The sequence below is a fragment of the Marmota flaviventris genome, chromosome 3, assembly GCF_047511675.1.
Source record: "Marmota flaviventris isolate mMarFla1 chromosome 3, mMarFla1.hap1, whole genome shotgun sequence".
Classification (NCBI taxonomy): Eukaryota; Metazoa; Chordata; class Mammalia; order Rodentia; family Sciuridae; genus Marmota; species Marmota flaviventris.
In genome coordinates, this window is record NC_092500.1 from 51,969,365 (window position 1) to 51,978,419 (window position 9,055).

A 9,055-nucleotide genomic window follows, 5' to 3' on the forward strand; every position below is an offset into this window, starting at 1 on the left:
TTCAAGTCTATCTAGTAAGTAGCCTATTAGATAGGATATATCGAATGCATGATTTGCATTATGTTTGAGGGTGATTAATCTGCAAAGATGGTAGAAGGGAGAGGGATCCAAAAATAAGGCAGAAATCTGTGAGTTTTTTATTTATTTATTTTATTTTATTTTATTTTAGTTTTAGATGGACACATATCTTTATTTTACATTTATGTGGTGCTGAGGATCAAACCCAGTGCCTCGTGCATGCTAGGCGAGCGCTCTACCACTGAGCCACAACCCCAGCCCGATATCTGTGAGTTTAACGAAATACTATGTTGAAAAAAAATAATGCACTGGGAGGAGGCAATACTAAGGAGGAAGATAAATAGAAGTAGCACTTTAAAAATTTTCTTGGGGCTTAGAAATGTGTTACAGTTCAAGGAGGAGAGGAATGAAGGCAGACATTAACTGAACACCTATATGACACAGGCACTGGGCTCTGCTATCCTGCTAAGGGATGCAGGCAAGTTGAGAGGTGAAACAAAGATATCTCCAAGGCTCTCAGATCAGATGATGGGGAAAGTGCTTGTTTCGGGAACAGAAATGGAGAAGTTGGGAGATACTTTCATTTGGATGTGTTGAACTTGATATTTTGGTGGTGCTACGAAGTTTATGTAGGTGATGCTAGAAATTGAAAATAAAAGAAGCAAGCCCAGGAGCCATGCCTGAAAGCATCTAGGTAGTAGAGAGAGGATCATATCACCAAAAGACAGCTTGTAAAGAGAGAAGGATTCTGTGCAGAATGAGACTGTAGATAACCCTTATCACCTTCATTGCATACACTTTTGAGTGATAAGCATGTACCAGGCTTCACACCAAACCATTTTCATGCATTAATTGTCACAATAAAGGACTATGTGAAAGTTATAAGTATGACTAATTAATTATTAATATACAATTAATAAAAATTAATTTTTCAGAAATAAAATCCCACATGATTTCATGGTATGAAGTAAAATCATTTTTACTTAAAATTTTATGTATGAAATTTTATGAATGAAAATCTTATGTATAAAAATTTTATGGTATGAAGAGAGGGACAGAGAGAGTATGTAGGAAGAGCAGTACATGTTAACATCTTTTATTTTATTTTATTTTTTTAAAAAAGACACATTTATTCAGCATCATGATCAGACTATTACATTTAGCAATCAACAGCATGGGTGCAAAAAAAAAAAAAAAAGTCTACATTAATACCTGTTATACAATTAGTCACAAATACAGTCCTTGAGTTTTTTTTTTTTGCCCATACACATGAGTATTGTCTAAAGCACGTCTTCTTTGTAGCAGCTAGGCCCTGCCACCACTGTGCTTGGCTGAGTTCACAAATCTGTTGTAACCTGTAGCTTCCCTGTTACTTCTCTGGCTCTCCTCTCCTGCTAAGCTTTGTTTCTTACCTGGCAGTATTAAAACCTTCTGCCACTGCCATAGCTACTGCTGCTGGAACCACCATAGCCACCTTGGTTTCTTGGTTTGGCAAAATATTGGCCTCCACCACCGTAAGGTCCAGAGCTTCTGACTCCAAAGTTCATGGGTCCAAAATCTGATGACTGATTATTGTAACTGCCAAAATCATTGTAGCTTCCACCACCTCCAAAATTGCTTCCACTACCACCCCCAAAGCCTCCTCTGCCTCCTCCATTGTTATAGCTGTCATAGCTGCCACTCTTGCCATAGCCACTGCCTTGGTTTCCATAATCCTGTCCACCACTTCCATAGCCTCTGTTTCCTCCAGAGTAACCACCATAACCGTCATCATTACCAAATCTATTCTAGCCATCCCTGCTGCCACCATATCCACCACCATCACCACGGCTGCCACCAAAGCCACCATGACCACTGAAGTTCCCTCCACGACCAAAATTGTCATTTCCACCAAAACCACCTCCACGACCACCACCAAAGTTTCCAGAACCACTTCGACCTCTTTGGCTAGATGAGGCACTAGCCATCTCTTGCTTTGGCAGGGCTTTCCTCACTTCACAGTTGTGGCTATTCACAGTAAGGTATTTCTGAATGACATCTTATCCAAAGAGTCAGGTGATGTTCTTTGGTGTCTTCTTTTATGCCACCAACAAAGATCTTTTTCACAGTTAAGTGGGCCCCTGGTCTTTGAGAGTCTTCTCTTGAGACAGCTCTCTTTGGTTCCACAACTCTTCCATTCACCTTGTGTGGTCTTGCACTCATGGCTGCACCCACTTCCTCCACAGTGGCATAAGTGACACACCCAAAGCCCCTGGAGCATTTGGTGTTTGGGTCTCTCATTACCACACAGTCCGTGAGTGTTCCCCATTGCTCAAAATGGCTTCTCAGACTCTCATCAGTTGTTTCAAAGCTCAACTTTCTGATGAATAGCTTCCGCAGTTGTTCTGGCTCTTTAGGGGACTCTGATTTAGACATGACAGCAGCAGGAGGATGCTTTCTCTGCGGTGTCGACAGGCAGAAAGGAGTAAACTAACCAACGTATCCACCTGTTAACATCTTCTTCAGAGAAAACTGAGTTGCTCCAACTATTAATCATTAAAATAGAAATTCAGTGTGTATTAAAAATTTTTGAAGGGATATGGTATATCTTTTAATTCCTGGAAAGAAAAAGTGGAATGAAAAAAATAAGTAATAATACAGATATAACAGTTATGTATGTTTATAATCTAAAAACACAACTCCAAAATACATATTTTAAACTGTTAGCAATACATTGATGCTTGCAAATCCATATGCATAGTGAAATATAAACAAACCCTTATATAAACTTCCATATCAAATAAACAAAAATACAAGGATTTAAATGATATGATTTATTCATTTAATTAATACTGGGGATTGAACTTAGGGGCACTCGACCACTGAGCCACATCCCCAGCCCTATTTTGTATTTTATTTAGAGACAGGATCTCACTGAGTTGCTTAGTGCCTCACAGTTGCTGGCTTTGAACTCGTAATTCTCCTGTCTCAGAGTATGACATGACATGATTTAAAAGTGTGAACATATATATACACAGACACGTACATAATTGTAGATGAGTATTGTTTTCAAATGTCTCTGGAACATTATCAAATAAATGGATTTTGGATCAGAGAACAAAGATGATTTCAACAAAATTAAGGAGAAGAAGATGGCGGCAAGGGGAGTGCAGTCAGAGAAATGCAAATCAAAACCACCCTAAGATACCATCTCACTCCAGTAAGATTGGCAGCCATTAGGAAGTCAAACAACAACAAGTGCTGGCGAGGATGTGGGGAAAAGGGTACACTTGTACATTGCTGGTGGGACTGCAAATTGGTGCAGCCAATTTGGAAAGCAGTATGGAGATTTCTTGGAAAGCTGGGAATGGAGCCACCATTTGACCCAGCTATTCCCCTTCTCGGTCTATTCCCTAAAGACCTAAAAAGAGCATGCTACAGGGACACTGCTACATCGATGTTCATAGCAGCACAATTCACAATAGCAAGACTGTGGAACCAACCTAGATGCCCTTCAATACACGAATGGATAAAAAAAATGTGGCATTTATACACAATGGAGTATTACTCTGCATTAAAAAATGACAAAATCATAGAATTTGCAGGGAAATGGATGGCATTAGAGCAGATTATGCTAAGTGAAGCTAGCCAATCCCTAAAAAATAAATGCCAAATGTCTTCTTTGATATAAGGAGAGTAACTAAGAACAGAGTAGGGACAAAGAGCAGGAGAAGAAGATTAACATTAAACAGGGATGAGAGGTGGGAGGGAAAGGGAGAGAGAAGGGAAATTGCATGGAAATGGAAGGAGACCCTCAGGGTTATACAAAAGTACATACAAGAGGAAGTGAGGGGAAAGGGAAAAATAATACAAGGGGGAGAAATGAATGACAGTAGAGGGGGTAGAGAGAGAAGAGGGGAGGGGAGGGGAGGGGAGGGGGGATAGTAGAGGATAGGAAAGGCAGCAGAACACAACAGACACTAGTATGGCAATATGTAAATCAATGGATGTGTAACTGATGTGATTCTGCAATCTGTATATGGGGTAAAAATGGGAGTTCATAACCCACTTGAATCAAAGTGTGAAATATGATATATCAAGAACTATGTAATGTTTTGAACAACCAACAATAAAAAATTAAAAAAAAACAACATTCACAAAGTCATATTCTATAATCACATTGTAAAAAAAAACAAAAAAAATTTAAAAATTTTAATAACTCTTAAAGAGGAAATTTAAACTAAAGTTACAAAGATCCATAAAACTGGTCTACAGACTCAACATAATCCCTGTCAAAATCTCAGTAACTTTTATTACAAAAAAAAAATCCCCCCAAAACAAAAAAGCCCGTCAAGCCAAACTTGAAGTTCTTTTAAAAATGCAAGGGACCAAGAATAGCCTAAACAATAGTGAAAAAGGAGAACTAAGCACAGCATTCACACTTCCCAATTTCAAAACTCACTATAAAGCCACAGTTAGCAAAACAGTGTGGTCCTGACATTAAACACAGACATATAGGCCAATGGACTACGGCCAATTGATTTTCATCAGGGTGCCAGTATGTTCAATGGGAAAAGAACAATCTCTTTAACAAGTGGAGCTGGGACAACTGGATATCCATATGTAAGAGAATGAAGCACACAATATATACAAAAACATTAACTCAAAATGAACCAAAAGCCTCATGTAAGAGGTAAGACTATAAAACTCTTAAAAGAAATCAAAGGCCTAGATCTTTGTGACTTTAGTTTAGGCATTGAGTCTTAGCTATGACATGAAAGCACAAACATAAGGAAAAAAAAAAGATTTCGTTTAAAATTAAAACCTTTGTGCTTCAAAGGATACTATCAACAAAGTAAAAATACAACCCACAGAATGGGAGAAATATTTGTAAGTTGTATATCTGATAAGGAAACACACACACAAACATTTTATATACAACACACACATTGCTAGTGGGTATGTAAAATGATAGAGGCACTTTGGAGGAAGTTTGGCATTCTTCAGAAGGTTAAACACAGGATATCAGAGCAATCAGTCAAAATCCTAACATTTCTTCAAACAGCTTGACAAGTTTAATCATTGAAAAAGTCTGGGTTGGAGGAAGTAGCTCATGTGTATGGCAGCCCATGACCCAGGATTAGGGTTACCCACCCATCACAGGCATGTCTGGGTAACAATGAATCTGATGCAGTAAAATGCCTCTGGCATAGTATGGCTGACCAAAATGTGTGTTTCTGGTAAAGAGGGGGTTGAAGAGAAAGAAGCAACTGAACTGTGTATGCCTGTTTATTACCCTAACCTCACTAAGCAGAGATGTCATTCTATATATTCCTTGGGAATGTTAAGACCAGAAGTTGAGCAAAGAGGCCAAGGGATGTTTAGGAAAGAGCTTTCACATGAAAACCAAAGGAGCATGGAAGTTGCATTTCCTCATTAATAACTGATGAAAGGATATAAAGATTTTGCAGGATCTAGATATATACTACCAAATTTCTTTCCAACGGGATTTTTACTAAAGAAGTGTGAGAATGGCCAGTTTATTAAACCTTCAACAGGCATGCCAGCCACTTCAAGTTGCCTGTGTAGTTTCCACTCATCTCTTTTTCAAGAATTATGATGTGTGGGGGTGTGTGCCCTGTTTATAAATTCTCTTATAATTAGGGATGACGACATGGAACACTTTTTATCAAGGAGATTTGAAACAGAAGTTTGCCAGTGGTGTCTAGACAGTTTTTCTTTCTTATATGTCATCCCTTCTGCTTTCTCTCCCCCTTCTTTTTCCTGTCTGGAATACAGAAGTGATGTTTGATGTGGAAGCATCCATCTTGCAACCCAAAGAATGAGAACCACATGCCAAAGATGGTGAGACAGAAACATATAGGTTCCTTGAAGTCATTCTTAAGCAGCAACATCAGTCCTGCTCTATCTTATCTATGGCTCATGCTATTTATTCAGACAAAAAGCCAAAATTTGCCTATTTAGTGTTTTCAGCTTTGAATTATATTTTCTTATATATTTATCTGGTTTTATTTGCAAATTATCTTATTTGAATCTTTTCATAATCTTTGATTTTAGATGTGTTTCTTTTAAATAACTGGATTTTATTTTCCATACCAATCTGAGTCTTAGACTTTTTGCTAAGAGAATTAAGCTTAATTACATTCACCAGTACAAATTTTTGCACTTACATATTTAGTTCCAAGATGTAGGCATTTATCTTGAATTAGTTTATGCAAACTGGAAATGCCATTGGCTTCTGCAAGAGTGCTGCAAGAGACCCACTCAGCCGGAGATTTCCCACCACCAAACAGATTCTTTTGCTCTGCTTCCCATCCTTTCCTCTTAATAGTTTTCTTTATCCCCACATGTCCCATATGTCTCCCGGTTTTATGTCCAAAGAGAAAAACCACTTCTCTGTGGGTCCTGTTGAATAAACACAGGAGAAGACCTAAAATGTTCACAGCTTTTACTGAATATCCATGTGCCTGTGAGACGGACCAGCTTACAGAGCTGGATGGTTCATGGGTCAGGATGAGGTCCTACGATTGGGCCAGCTTAGGTCAGACAGTCATTTCTTTCAGGTAACTAAGATCATCTGTCAACAGTGATATCTCTATTTGGAGTCTATATTTAGAGTAGAATGAGGGGATGGTTGCTTTTCCCAGAGAAATGAAGGAGTGCTGGGCAGAAAAAGCAGCAAATGACCATTTTAATTGTTACAGAAATAAAAAGTCTATTTTATACTTCCTGAGTTTTAATCCCTTTCCTCTTCTTAGGTATGGACCGTTAGTTTGCTTTTTCTCTGCACTAATTGAGAAGGGAAGCATCCTGTTTCAATTAAGTCATCCTTAGGCCGTTACCAGCTAATTACTAAAATCAAGAGAATACCCTTAAGGATGTGACACCCAGGGCTTTGGTTTTCTTTGGGGGAAGTTTCTTTTTTCTCTCTTCAGTTATTTTATTTTTTAAATTTATATTGTAGTCATAAACTGCATTATTATCTTTTGTTAAAAGACTTTATATAAAGTCTCTGCTTCGAGAAACTTCATTTTAAATTTATAGACCATTTGAACAAATTTAATTATCTATGTTTAACTTATTGATCACCCCAACCCCCTTTTAGCCAACACTTTTCTCGAGTCTAACTTTTGACTGGATTTCTCAAGCAGGACTTTAGTACTTTTATTCGAGAAGACAGTCTTGTTTCTGAATCCTTGAGGACCTGAAAATGTCATTCATTCTACCTGATTATACATGACTCGGTAACTAAGGATGAGTGAAACCTCAATGACTTCAGTTACTGAAGCACTGTCAATGAGTAATGATCAAGTAGCAGGATTGCTATATTCTGTCTTAATTCATAGGAGGTCAGGATTATTTTGTTTTTAACAGAAACTGATTGTATCTTTTATTTTACCATATATTTAGAGAAGATTTTCCTCATTTAATATGTTTTCCTGGCTATTTTTGAGGGAATTTGGAAAAGAACATCATTGTATCTTTTATCACTATTTTTAGCAGAAGTTGAAATTATCTCTGTGATTCTATAGCTGAGTGCAATGCCTTCAGAGTATAAGCAAAGAAAATATACACTAGGGGTTCCTGTGCTTAGATCTGGCCAACAGGCTCTGACATAAAGGATTGTACTGATCAGAGTCCAATGTAGTGGTCAAACAAGCACAAAGACAGACTAGATAGGAAGGCAAATAAAGTTGCAACAGGTAGACATTTCAAAAGAACAGAGAAAAGTAAGAAATTGAAAGTTAATATTTGAACAAAGATAAGTTCAGTAGGAGTGAAATGATGTGATAATTAGAATATCAGGATGCTGTGAAGAAAAGGGGAAATACCAGAATTGGAAATCACATTGTATCTTAGTAACCTATATTCAAATTTTATTGGAATCCTGTAGTCAACATCAATTTAATCTAATATTGTGTCATCTTTCTACCATGTAATTTTTCTTTATTATTTATCTCTGACTTTTACCCATGTTACATTGCATTTTCCACTAACTAGACTCCTAAGCAACCTGATTTTTGAATATTCATTTTCCATGTAAGCAATACTATAATGCTTTTGTAATTATGCAAATGCCGTGAGAACAATGTGCAAGTCTGTTCTGAATTGGAGAATTAAACGGATAGACTAATGTTAACTCTGACTTCGTAAACACTTGCTTTATGTATGCCACGGAGCATTCAGACTCTGATGAAAAAGCTTTTCATGATTCCCTGATTACATAATTGAGCTTTATAATTTATATCCTACTACATCCCCTGCAAAAGATTTCATGGGCTGCTTAATTGTGGTTATGACATAGCCCAGACTCAAATTCTGGTGTTGTAATTCCAAGTTGTGTACTTTGTACGATTCTGCATTGCATCTTACATGCTCTGCTAGACAGTAAATTCCTTGAGGGCAGACACTAAGTAAATATTTGTGGGATCCATATATTTAAAAGGAGTTGTATAAAATGGGGTTATGGCATGAAAAATTAATTCCACTGTTAGGATATAATTCCAAGTTTTCAGTATTTAAGTATATTCTTATTTATTATTAAAGGTACCATTAATACTGAAACCAACTGGAAATAAAGGATGAAAAATCAAAATAGGAATTACATGTGTGGTTCAAAAACATTCAATCAGAAAAATAAAAACATACCTGCAAGCCAAATCCTTCTCCATTAAACTGTGTATGTAGTCATTTTGAATTAAACTCCTCTCTTCAATTTTACCCCAATCTGAACTTGTGCAAGCCCATCTACATATAATTGCAAAATTGGGGACATTCTCTACGGATTTGTATCTTATTCTCACTAAACATTGCATCTTGAACATTCCCCAGGTTAGTCAATTTAGTTATATAATTAGTAATCCATAATTGCATAATATTTTATCTGCCCCCTACTGTTGAACATTTATCTTGTTTCTAATGGTTTTGCTCTTGTTAATATGCTGCAAAGAACATCCTTGCTCATAAGTGTTTGTCTGAATCTTTGATTATTTCCTTAGGATAAATCCTTACACCACCCAGATTTTTAGCAGAAAAC

General features: G+C 37.1%; 1 pseudogene; it reads right to left on the minus strand.

The window, feature by feature from the left end:
• Positions 1-1,236: 1,236 nt before the first annotated feature.
• On the minus strand, positions 1,237-2,433 carry LOC114088381 (heterogeneous nuclear ribonucleoprotein A1 pseudogene; annotated as a pseudogene).
• Positions 2,434-9,055: the final 6,622 nt, after the last annotated feature.